The sequence below is a fragment of the Plecotus auritus genome (genome assembly GCF_963455305.1).
Source record: "Plecotus auritus genome assembly, chromosome: 1".
Lineage (NCBI taxonomy): Eukaryota > Metazoa > Chordata > Mammalia > Chiroptera > Vespertilionidae > Plecotus > Plecotus auritus.
Window position 1 is genome coordinate 140798172 of NC_137770.1, and position 13374 is coordinate 140811545.

At 42.6% G+C, this 13374-nt stretch overlaps 1 protein-coding gene across 1 annotated transcript in view; it reads right to left on the reverse strand.

Moving 5' to 3' along the window:
* GPR158 (G protein-coupled receptor 158) overlaps positions 1-13374 on the reverse strand; it is a 442546-nt gene that overhangs the window by 386662 nt on the left and 42510 nt on the right. The window lies entirely within an intron of this gene.

Consider the following 13374-nt stretch of genomic DNA (forward strand, 5'->3'; position numbering starts at 1 on the left):
CCCCTCTTCTCTCCTCGTGGCTTGGGACCCTCATGCTCCTCCCCCCCAGCTTGGCAGTGTCAGCAGTAAGTCCAAGCCCATATTGATTCCTGGCGGTCGTTCCTCCGGCGTCTCTGTCCATAAACCACGTCCTGTGTCAGAGATTTCCTTCCAGGCCCCTCAAGGAGGAGTTCCGAACCTGGGGAGGCAGCCGAGACGTTCCTGCCCCCCTCGGTTCTCCAGCCTTTTGGCCTCCGTCTGGACCCCAGGGGGTAGGGGAGACGTCCCCTGCTGTCCCTTGGGTTCCCCGTCCGTAGCCTTGGCTCAATGATTGGGACGCCGGTCCTTGGCCTCCGCTACTGACCCCAGGTTTCAGTAGGAGCAATCAAAAATCTAAACTGGATCCTAAGACACCTCTAGGGTGTCTCCTCACCAATCTGGCTAAGCTAAGTCTGTCCCAGGATCTGCGTCCTAAACGCCTCATTTACTTCTTTAACGTGACATGGCCTCAGTATGAATTGGACCATGGATCAAAATGGCCCGAGAACGGGACTTTTGACTTCAACATCCTAACTGACCTCAGTAATTTCTGCCAATGAGCCGGGAAGTGGCCCGAGGTCCCATATGTCCAGGCCTTTTTTTATCTGCGCTCCCGTCCCTCCCTCTGCTCCTTCTGTTCTACAGCCCAGGTTCTCCTAGCTCGCAAGAAACCCCCTCAAACCAGTCCTCAGCCCCTCTCTCTGTCTTCTGGCTCTTTCGACCGAGCCAATCTTTCATCTTCACTTCTCTCACTCCCACTGACCCGCCTTCTGCTCCCTCTTTTCCTCCTCTTCCTTCTTCACTGCGGCTGCCCCTTTCCCGGCCGGTGGCCGCCACTGCAGGAGCCACTGTCACTGCCTCGAGCCGCGAGCCGACCAGAGGCCGCCGCGCAGCGCAAGAACCGCCCGCTCACCGTCCCACCAGCCGCTCTAAACAGCTAAGTGAGATTTCTGTTTTGGTTTGCTCTTCCCTTGTGTATTGTGAGCAGCCACCATCTCTGGCCACATGGCTTACTGTTCCCATGGGGGCCGCCATCTTGTAACAGCATGTCCAATCCCTCTCTTTAAATAGTTACTGAGACCTCCCACAGGCCCAGCATGGTGTGGCCGCCCGCCACCGTGCTCCTCCTCCTCCTCCAGCCCACGGCCTGCCGCCTGCTCCACCACCTCCTCCCCTAACGCCTTCTCAGACCCAGGTCCGAGATCCAGTGAATATGGCATTTAAGGTTTTTAATGCTCATGAGGAGCAGGCAGAATCAGATCGGGAGGCCCGCCTTTGACAAAAAGTGAATCTGCAAACCCAAGCCTTGGTAGCAGCTCTGAGGCCGACGGCAACCATGCATGGTCCAAAGGGGACTGTGTGTGGTGGGGGTGCAACGAGAGGACAAATGCCACCTGGAGGATGCTTCAAGTGCAGAAATGAAGGCCATTGGGCAAAGCAGTGTCCCAGCCCCTGGCTCCAACCAAGCCCTGCCCAGCGTGCAGTAAAAGTGACTGCCCCTGGAAAAGTGACAGGCTCTCTGCGTCTTAGCATAGAGGGGCCGCCCTTCCAGGTCATGACCTGCTGCTGGCCATGACTGAAGACTGGCCGAAGACTGAAGATGCCCAAACTCGACAACCCCCATCACCCTCACTGAGCCCAGGGTAATGATCAAGGTAGTGGGTAAGCAGATCTCCTTCCTGATTGATCCTGGGGCTACCTTCTCTGTCCTGCCTTCCTTTGCTGGGCCACTTTTCCCTTCCACGATCTCAGTCATGGGTATTGACGGCAAATCCACCTGCCCTCTGGCCACCAGGCCCCTTCGCTGTCTCCTTGACAATAGCCCTATAACCCATTCGTTCCTAGTCATGCCTTCATACCCCGTGCCCCTTTTAGGATGGGACATCCTCACTAAACTAGGGGCCACTCTGCAGCTCACTTGGAGTCCTTCAGCCTCCCTGCTTCTTCCGCTCCTGGCCCCCTCCCTTTACGGGAACACTGATCCCACACTGCCTGCGTCCCTTGCCGACCCAAAAGTATGGGATACCTCTACCCCGGTGGTTACTAGACACCATACCTAGGTCAGGATCAGACTTAAGAACCCCACCTCGTTTCCCTCCCATCCCTAGTTTCCTATCTTCCTAACTCATTGCTGAGGGCTCAAACCCCTCATTACTCGGCTTCTGGGGCAGGGTCTCCTCATACCTATCAACTCTCCCTGCAACACCCCCATCTTCCCCATTAGGAAGGCAGACGGGACCTACTGGCTGGTGTAGGACCTCCAACTAATCAATGAAGCGGTGGTCCCCATCCACCCGGTGGTCCCCAATCCTTACACTCTCCTTTCCCGCATCCCATCTGGTACCACCCACTTTTCCATCCTTGACCTCAAAGATGCCTTCTTTACCATCCCTATGGATCCAGACTCTTACCATCTGTTTGCATTTACTTGGGAGGAAACAGGCAAGCAGGTATCCCGCCAACTCACCTAGACGGTCCTGCCCTAGGGGTTCAGAGACAGTCCTCATCTGTTTGGCCAGGCCTTAGCCAGAGACTTCCAACAATGCTCATTAGAACCCAGCACTCTTCTCTAGTATGTAGATGATCTCCTTCTCTGCAGCCCCTCTTTAGATATTTCTCGGAGGCAGACAGCTGGCATCCTCAACTTTCTAGGGGACAAAGGATACTGTGTGTCCCCTGCCAAGGTGCAACTGTCAGCCCCCACCGTCACTTACTTGGGGATCTGTCTGATGTCCAATTCCCGAGGACTGACAGTTGACCGAGCACAGGCAATACGAGACCTACAGCCTCCCACTTCTGCAAAACAGATCTTGTCTAGGGCTGGTAGGATTCTTCCACCATTGGGTCCCAAATTTTGCTCTCCTAGCTAAGCCCCTATACCAGGCTGCTAAAGAAACACCAGTAGGCCCCCTCTCCTCACCCTACCTCATTCACCAGGCTTTTTCTAAGCTCCGGGATGCCCTTCTGGCATCTCCCCCTCTCTCTCTCCCAGACATCTCTAAGCCTTTCCAACTATTCCACTGATCCTTATCTCTCCTTACCCCCTCTCGCATGCAGGAACTGCATCTCCTGTTCCTCGAGAGTCCTGACATCTTCCTGACACAGTCCCCAGCCCTGAACCCAGCCACCCTCCTTCCTGCTGCCTCCACCCAACCTGCGGCAACACACTCCTGCTGCGAGGTCGTCGAGGCCCTCACTCAACCTCGGGTGAGACTCTCAGATTTTCCTCTCTCTAATCCTGACTTAACTAACCTGCACATACCCTACCACACACAATCATCGGGTAAGATCAAGAGGATCAACAGCTTCCTTAAAGACCATCTAACTAAACTCTCTCTAGAAATTCACAGCTCCTGTCTGGACCTCCTGCCCATGGCCCTGACCGGAATCCGGGCTACACCAAGGAGCCCCACCTGCTTAAGCCCTTTTTGAACTCCTATATGGGAGATCCTTCCCTACTGACCCTCCTCTCCTGGCTACTTATCTTCCATACCTGCCCTTACTCAGGCAACTGCTCTGGGAACACGCTGACAGGTTTCTGTCCAGGCCAGAACCAGCCGACCAAGACTCCCGAGGACCAGCCCTCCAGCTGGGGGACTCAGTCCTCCTCAAGAACCTTACCCCCAGGTTGTATTTCAGCTCCAGGCCCAGAAAAGCAGCCAAACCAGACAAGTGATGCTGTGGTAGCAAAACCAGACAAGTGACGCTGTGGCAGCCTCAGGACCAGCTTTTATCTCTCAAGTGACTCAACAGGATCACTCTCAAGACTTCACCAACCGGAAAACACTCCCTGTTTTTTGCTCACTTACCCAATGGCTCCTCCCATAATTAGGCCCACTGGTATCTATTCCTTTAATTTTTCTCTTTGGCCCATGTTTCATGCACTGTTTCACTAGTTTTTTGCAGAACAGAATGCAGGCATTCACCAACCAGAAGGTGGGATAGATCTATCTGGCCTTGAATTCAGAACCTAGAGACACCTATGTCACCAGAATCCTTGAGACCCCGGGTAGACGCCCCTGACAACGCCCCCTCTCAGCAGGAAGTAGCTATGGAAAACGGACCTTCACCCCCTGACCTTGCCCGGACTCTCAATTTTTTGTAATATCACCAAAAGCCTGGAATGATAGATCCTTCCTTCCCCCAACTGGTGGGCGGAGTATGACGTAACCTGCGTCTGCTCTGGGACATCCCCGAGACATTCAACCACCAATCAGCGTGTGCCGAGTGCCCTTCCTGTTCCGCCCTGGGCCCAACCCCTTCCTGTTCCTCCCCTCAAAAGGCGTGTTCACCTCTGCATGTGTTGCTGTCTTCCCAGTCTGTGAGGCAGTCTGACTGAGTCCTTCTTCTCTTCCTCCCCCTCCTCTAATCCTGGTTTTTCTACCCTCCTCCATAATGAATCTTGCTCATTAGTGCAGAATAAACTTCCTCTTTAACATGCCTTGGTCTCCGACTCCCGTTTCCTGCGCCTCGAACCTTACAACCATGTCCTCTTGAAATTTTGTTTTAACCATCCAAGAGCTAGATCAGTTCTTCTTGTTTGGTCTACACCTAATTTCCCATATAATGAAGATTCTAGCTTGGCTCTTGACTGAGCTCCCATAGGTAGAACCACAACAAGACTAACAAAATCATTGCATGGGCCCCTACCAGTGATTTTCTTTCCAATCATCTATCACCCAAACTACCTTCTGATAGTTCAAATTCCTAAACTACCATTTGCTAGTGTTATGACCTTAGTTAAATTACGTAAAACTGCTCTAGATCTAGAAAAATCAATATATCTTTATATTATTAAAAAATTATTTTAATATATATAGGTTGAAAAACAAACTTGTGTTTATGGGACACTTGGCTTTTGAGGATTTCATAGACTCTTCAGACTAGGGCTAAAGAAAAGTTAATTTCTAGCATATCTTATCAAATATACAGGGTGTCCCAAAAAATATATACACACTTTAACAGCTGATAGCTCATTTTTGAAAATGAATTTTAATAAACACTGCCTTTACAATTACTCAAAGTGTATACACATTTTTTGGGACACCCTATATTTGTGCGTTCACCTACACCACTCATGAATAAGATCTTGTAAGAGCTTTGTATTTTTAAACATTTAATGTAGTCCACAAAGTTCATAAAGTTTTATATGATAGATAGATGATAGATACGTAGATAGATAAAGTTTATTTACCTTAAACAGACAGACAGTACTCTCCATTTACATTCTAATTCAAATACTTCATAGGGCCCAACATTAGATCAACAGGTTCAAGAAGATTGATGATACAATCCAATGACATATATACATGTATACATGGAATATATACACAGGAGTGTCATTCAGCAGATACAATGACCTTCTTATAGTTGAAAAATTGACTTATCTACTACTGTAAAGTATGTCATTTCCTCATAAGTAAAAGGAGCAAGTTAGATTAAAGAAAAAAATTAATGACACTCCCTTGTATTGCCTTTTTTCTGGGTTAGATTATCCCAGATTTGCAATCTAATGTCAATTAACCTTTCGCTTTTTCTTCTCATGTCCATCAAAATTAATTAATCTTGCATCACCACCCCCAAAATGCTTAATGAGTAAATGGAAATCAAATCCCAGAAGCTAGCTTGAATGAAGGTGGCAATGATAAATAATAGTTTGCTTTATCATTATCATGGAGAGAAAAATCAGAAAATCAGGTTTGGCAGGCATAGCCACATGCAGAGTTAGAATTCAAGGTATTGCCAGTGCAAGAACACGAGTATTGTTTTTGGATGGAAACACCTTTCAGTGGTTCCCCTTAGGGTTGCAGAGACACTTATAGCCAATGTTGCATGAAGTTTTGATGAGCCCTGCAAAATTCTGTCAAGTAGTACCTTTCACTATTGAAAATACTAAAACCTATAGCACCTTCACCTGGTAATATGTGATTGAACAAATCTGACATTTAATCTTAAAATGTCCTATTTTAAAATATACATTCTCAATATTTTGACAATTCTGATTGGTAAAAAGTTCCACTTACATTGAGCTAAACAGATCCTCTTGTAGTTCCTGTTGGTTTACCAATAAATTACAGCCTAACTCCTGGATCCCTTCAGAAAAAGTATAAATATCCATATAATAGCTATTTTCATATTTAAAGACAGTTGACAAATCATTCCATGCATCTTCTCTTCCCTGGAAAACCAACTCCATTTCTTTCATTCATTAAAAAACAAGGTTTTAAAGTTCTTAGTAATACTATTTTTCTCTTCTAAATGGGGTTCAATTTTTATATTGAATTTCAATACAGTATATTAAATATGTACATATATTCTATATTAACTATAGAATATTAAATATATGGAACATATACTATATTCAATTTATATATTCCTTGTGACACTATTTCAGGTATTTTCTGCTAAGCTTAGAATACTGATGTGAATGTCTGAAGATCTAGAGAACAACCTTAGATTAAGCTGGCTTTTGCTATTGTTTTACAGCCATATTACACTGTTGACTCAATTATTCTCACAAATATTGTTCACAAGTGCTACAACTAAACCATATCATTCTTCCTATGCTTAAAATGATGGGTTTTTTTGATTCGCACCCAGGATCTTACCATTGTTGCTATTAAGTTTCATGTTGATAGAGATGTCCATTTCTCCAACTCAGCAATATATGTTTAGTCTCTGATTTTTAACATTTAGTGAATTTGTTATTACTAATTACTTGTTTCCTATGTCATTATTCAAAGAATTGATGAGCATTCCAATCAACACGGGACCTAAATAAGACTCTGTAACCAACTACGACAATCTTCACTGCAAGTTAACACCAATCCATGCAATCACTTCCTCTGTATAGCCTTAGATTTACAATTCAATAAACATATTTGGCTAGTAGCTATCATATTGGAGAACAGTTATACATAAAAAAAAAAAATATTTGCAAAGCAGACCCTTTCTAGAGAAAAGGAAAGCAATAGTGAGAATGCAACCTTCAGATGAGAAGTAATATACAGGTATTTCTAAGTAACTTCACTTAATCACTCTAGAAGAGTACTCTAAACCCTGCTATAGCCAAAGAGTGAGCTATATTCTGTATGTAAGAGGGCTTTCAAAAGAGAATGGTTAACTTCTGCTTTCTTTAGATTTTTGCATTAAATCTTTTGTGTTCTAAATTATATCCTTTCTTACATTTTTTAACTTTTTAAAAGTATATTTTCAGAGATTCATTAACTATCTCTAATGGAGTATCAAGGAGTTATAAGTAGATTCATATCTAACATATTCAATGGAAGAAAAAAAAAAGATATTGGAAAACTGTCTTGGAGCTATATAAAGCCATTGGCTGAGCTGATGACCCACCTATCAAAGCACAGAACACAAGAGGTTAATAGGCAGCAAGAAGAAAATACTAGGACTCCTACTTACATTTAATTTTTTTATAAATAAATAAGAAATAAATTAAGCTTTACTAATATTTAAGACTTGGATTGACAATAATGTCCCCACTCAGTCCACATCTCATGTGACTACACTGTTGAAAAGGCACTTGAGATATCCTAAAGGAAAACTAGGAGTTTCAAGACAGAAATACTGGCAGTGGTTACTTGGTTCCTTTACTTGCTTTCAAATTGCAATTTATTAGCATTTACATTTGACCACCTGAGTGAATTTATAGAGTAAACTAGAGCCCGGTGCATGAAAATTCATGCACTGGAGGAGGGGTCCCTCAGCCTGGCCTGCCCCCTCTCATAGTCTGGGAGCCCTCAGGGACAGGAGGCAACCTGGTGATCAGGGGAAGGCAATGCCCCATCACACCTCTGCTGCTGCCACTGCCAGCAGTGCAAGCCTCAGCCAGCCCTGGTTACCTGAGGCTCAGGCAGCCCTGGGCAGCTGGGCAGCCACCATCTGAGGCTTGCCTGCACCTTGGGCTGGCCCTGGGCGGCTGGGCAGCCGACATCTGAGGCTTGCCTGCGCCTTGGGCATCATCTGGGCAGCCGCCATCCAGGCTGGCCCTGGGCAGCTGGGGGGCTGAGGGGACTGGGGGAATCAGGGGGCAGGCACACAGAGCCATGCGCCTGCCACCCCAGCAGGGCTGAGGGGACTGGGTGCCGCCATCTTTGAGGGCGGGACAGTCAATTAGCATATTCCCTCCTTATTGGCTGTGGGCACCACCATCTTTGTGATGGCGTGAGGGTCAATTAGCATATTTTCTCTTTATTAGATAGGATTATTTTATTTTATTTATTTATTTTTGTTTTCCAAAATGGATGCATTTAATTTTAGATGCAAATACATCACCTTCAGCACATGCAATAGTTACGCTTCCTGATAATGAAGCCGGCACTGAGAACTGCCATCTCCTTGTCACATGCCTTGCCCTCAGTGCGAGCCCCGTCACATCCACCAGCACTGGGCGCTAGGAGGAAGTGGCATCAGCTCAGCAAGGGGAGTCTCGTGCTTTCCGGTGGATGGAGATAAAACAAGGTAACTTTCCCCGCTTCCCATCCCACATAAATCTACAGCAACAGCCCTCCAAGGGAGAGGGCACTGACTTTCCTTCCCCATCACCGCGACACTAGGTAGCCAACGCCACAGCCATCCAGGTCTGCACAGAAGGCCAGCATGTGCCTGTTCTCAGGGCAGCAATGCCAATGCAACTCTGTGAGCGCAGAGGTTCCGATTTTCCAAGATAATCACCAAATCCTCTGAGCACTATTTCTCTCCCTCCTAAGATGAGGAAATAAGGTCTTTCATAGATAAAAAAAATACACTTCCATCAAACACATTGCATGAGAAATCCTTAAAAATTTTAAACACTTAAAACAACACCGAGGGACACAAATCTCTGTAAGAGTGTTTATTAGATAGGATTATTTTAAATGGTAAAATATCTGTACTTCTTCATCAAGATATGTATGACCTGAAAAATCTTTTCCCACATAAAGATTTCCTAATTATCTCAAAGTGAACTACTTGTATCTGAATTCAAAGATTAGTTATGCATTGTTCTTTAGAAGAGCAAGAAATGTTTCCAATTTGCTGATCTGCTCTATGCTGACAAGGGGTTGTTAGCAGTGTCTATGCAGCAGGTATCTTTTTAAAAATCGAAGCTGTTCCTTCAAAGTAAAAGTGACATTTAAGTAATCCATGAGTAAGCCTTTTGAAGTGAACATTTTGAAAATGGATATCTGGAAATGGTTTTCAGTGCTATGGGTTTTTTGTTGCCAAAAAATATAAATATTCATGTAGCCATATAGTTTAAACTTGGAAATAAATTGTCCTAATCTGTTTGAAAATATTTCTCGTGAAAGTTTGAGTGAATTTTAACCTCTTCCTTTAAAATATTAAAATGCCCATTAGTTTGCAGGGACTAATTAATTGACATCAGGTAGGATGAAAAATTGCCAGTTGTATTTCTGCAAAAACCTTTGCAAAATTGGTAGATGGAACTGAAAAATGAGCATTGTGAGGTAGCAAATACAGTCAGCAATTTATTTCTTTAATTTGAAATGACATATCTTGTGAGGTATATATTTAACTATGATAGACATGAAAACTAAGTATAAAAATAAACTGAACTTAGAGACCTCTGAATCACTGCATTACTAAGTATTAAACTAAGATTTTTGAAATGTTAAAGTATAATCAAAGCACTCTCACTAAATTTTTTTTCAAACATTGTGATGAATTACATTGCTCGCATTAAAGATGCATTTTTTAATTTATCTTTATTGTTGAAAGAATTATGTCACCCTCTGCTTCCCCCATTGATCCCCCATGCTTGCCCCCAGGTGCATTTATTTTGATAAAATATCTACATTAAAATATTATTTCATCTTTATCTTCAACCTGATTAAGTTTTCTGATTTTTCTGATTTTTAATATACAGAACATATAACAGAAGATGCATGTATAATTTGTAGGTTAATATATATATATATATATATATATATATATATATACACACATATATACTATGGGTGTATGCATAAAGCATTTTTACTAATAGAATATAATAAAAATGTTTCAAGGACACTCTCCTAATATTTCCTGTTCAAACAATGATTAAGTTTTTTCTTATAATGGAAACAAAGCAAAAGAATACCATTAAAACATAAGTCTCATTTTTAATGTTTTAAATAAACTATTATGTAAGAGAAGATTTTGTATATTCAAAGCAAACAATATGAGAATAGGTAAAGAATTATTTCAATGGATGCTAACAATGTGATCAAGTCCATGCTAGAATAATCTGAATCAGTTGCAAAAACAGAATAATCCTGCAATCTAGTTCAGGGTGCTGATTCAGATCTTGCTTTACTATGCCCTTCAAAAAACACATACTGGTAGTGGCCTCATAGACCCTGTACCCACTGAGTAATTATTTTCCTCACAAACCACTCCACACCTTTCTAAAATGGTCTACATGTCACTTGTTTCCAACATCAGACTCACAAATCTGGTTTAAGGTAACTTGGAAACTGAAAAGTCAACACACTGGAAAAAAAGTTTTGCCCTAACCGGTGTGGCTCAATGGATAGAGCATCGGCCTGAGGACTGAAGGGTCCCAGGTTCGATTCCGGTCAAGGGCATGTACCTTGGTTGCGGGCACATCCCCAGTAGGAGGTGTGCAGGAGGCAGCTGATCGATGTTTCTCTCTCATCAATGTTTCTAACTCTATCCCTCTCCCTTCCTCTCCAAAAAAATCAATAAAATATTTTTTTTAAAAAGTTTAAGTGAAAAGTTTGCCTCAATTATAAATTCAAAATTTTTAACATCCTCTAGTATTTACAAGAAAGGGTGTTAAACATTGGCAAGAAAGAACCCACAGTAAACATGATGAGCATCTCTTTTTCTAATGATATGGATATTCACATCCTACAGATATGACTCATGTTAACTACTTCCAAAGTAAGCCAATTTACACAGTGATTCTTGGAGTCCATAACAGAAGATTTGTGACAAGGAACAAAGGACAGCCAGTACAGATAAAAAATACCCTAAACAAGAGATGTTTCTTTCTGTTTTCCCACGCAATAGAAACTCCAAGAGAAACCAGTTCCTAGTCTCCAGTTAACATCAGTACAGGGGAAAAATTGAAAGACTATTGCTAGTCACTAGACTGAAGATGTGGTATGAAACTGTTGCAGGTGCCCTGAGTGACCAGCACCACCAGCAGGACCTTAGAGAAGCCCAACAAAAAAATATGAAGAGTACCATGGCAGGCTTGGCTAAGTCAAACCAGCACCAAGGGCCTCATGGGCTCAGCTGGCACACCATGGTCTCCTACTCCCAGTACCTTAGCAAAGAAAGAAGGTAGGTACTTGTCTTATAGACATTTCAGTGTTTGATGGTGTTACCTTTATACCACTGAACCTCTTTCTATAACATTTTTCACAGAGGGTTATTGAACTGTGGGTTTTCTTTTAGGATATGTTTGTCCAGTTTTTCCTATAGGAATCAAAAATATATATATATATAATGTTCTCATATATAATCCCAAAAGTCACACATTTTAACCTAATTTTTTAAAATATATTTTTATTGATTTTTTACAGAGAGGAAGGGAGAGTATAGAGAGTTAGAAACCTCTATGAGAGAGAAACATCGATCAGCTGCCTCCTGCACACTCCCTACTGGGGATGTGCCCAAAACCAAGGTACATGCCCTTGACCAAAATCGAACCTGGGACCCTTCAGTCCTCAGGCCGATGCTCTATCCACTGAGCTAAACCAGTTAGGGCCAACCAAATTTTTGTGAACCAGAATAGAGGATAATATTTTACCTAGAAATAACTTAGTTTATTTGAAAGCTTTAAAAAGAAACAATACCCAGAAAGTTAATAATTCTGATGCAACAAAAATAAATCAGTCCTCCAAAAGGAGAAAGAGGTTCTTCCACTATGATCATCTAGTCAAATAAATAGGTAAATAGGTGTGCTATAAAGAAACAAAAACTACACAAAGATTGTTAGAAGCAAGAAGCAACTGTAACACACTGAAAAATATGTAATCTCTTTGGTTCTAAACAGAATGCTTATTGCACCACCCAGGAGCACCACTGAAACATGGCTGTACAGAAATGAACACCTACAGATGACACCCATGCAGAAAAATCCACTTTGGCTAAAAGACGAAGCTAAGTGACTATATACCATTGGCATGGAGATAATAATCAGGCTAAAACATTCACCAGGTCGAAGACTGAAATTCATATCTTTAGAAATGTCAGAATCATTCACAGGAAAGTGGATACTAGAAATGTTCAAAACTGTAAGAATAAATAAAGGAAATGAAAGAGGATCTTAACTGAATTGACAAGACAGAAACAGTTCCTTGCATGATTAGGTGCCGGTGGGGGAATGAAGGAAGTGAGGACCATGTGGAGGTATATGGAGATGTGGGCTACGGTTCTGGGATACGTGCGGATGTGCATGGATATTGAGGAATTAGGGATTATGGATATATGGTGGAAATGTGTGATGAATTTAGGAGGATGTGGAGAATTATGAGGGAATTAGAGGGTTTACCTGGTAGAGGGTGGCAGAGTTGAGCGATATTGTGATAGGGAGCATGGGGGCACATGGAGGTGGGTGTGGAGTGTAGAGGGAAAGTGGGGAACTGCAGATGATTATTTGGGCAGTGATAGAGTTATGAAAGTATGTGGGTTGGGTATGGCAGAATATGTGGGGGACAAACAAGGGAAATATGCAATGGGCACATGTTCAGGCATGTAGAGCTATGCACATGTCTGTTTAGTAATGGCACAAATAAGTGCTTATTGTTAATTTTCCCTTTGATTAATAATTCCTTACCTTAAAATTGTACTATGTATAACCATCTTTCACAAAGGGCAAAAAAAATGGATTGAAGATGTAGATTACTACCTTTATGGGAATATTCCCTCTATTTTAAATAAATCAAGCTGACTTTCCTCACACATTCATGGACTGAAAATTGGGGTAGCCCAAGTATTTAAGATCACGAACTTTATTGTACATTTGTTCTTAACATTTTGGATCTCAGAAATAGATTACTGAAAATGAAATCAGGATGTCATCACACTTCCTGTCTGAAACTACAAAAGACAAGTGATAGTCTTATTTCCAGATTTATAATCTCTCTGCCTGTCCCTAACCATCCACAGTCCCATGAAATAAGGCACGGATAAAAAACTGAAAATTGGAAATATATACACCAACATGTACATTTCCTTTACAAGTCTCTGTTAGTTTTCTCCTTGTTTTTAATATTTCCCTGCCATTCTCTCTCTCTCTCTCTCTCTCTCTCTCTCTCTCTCTCTCTCTCTCTCTCTCTCTCTCTCTCTTTCTGGCAGATGGCAGTGTGTCTGAATGAATAG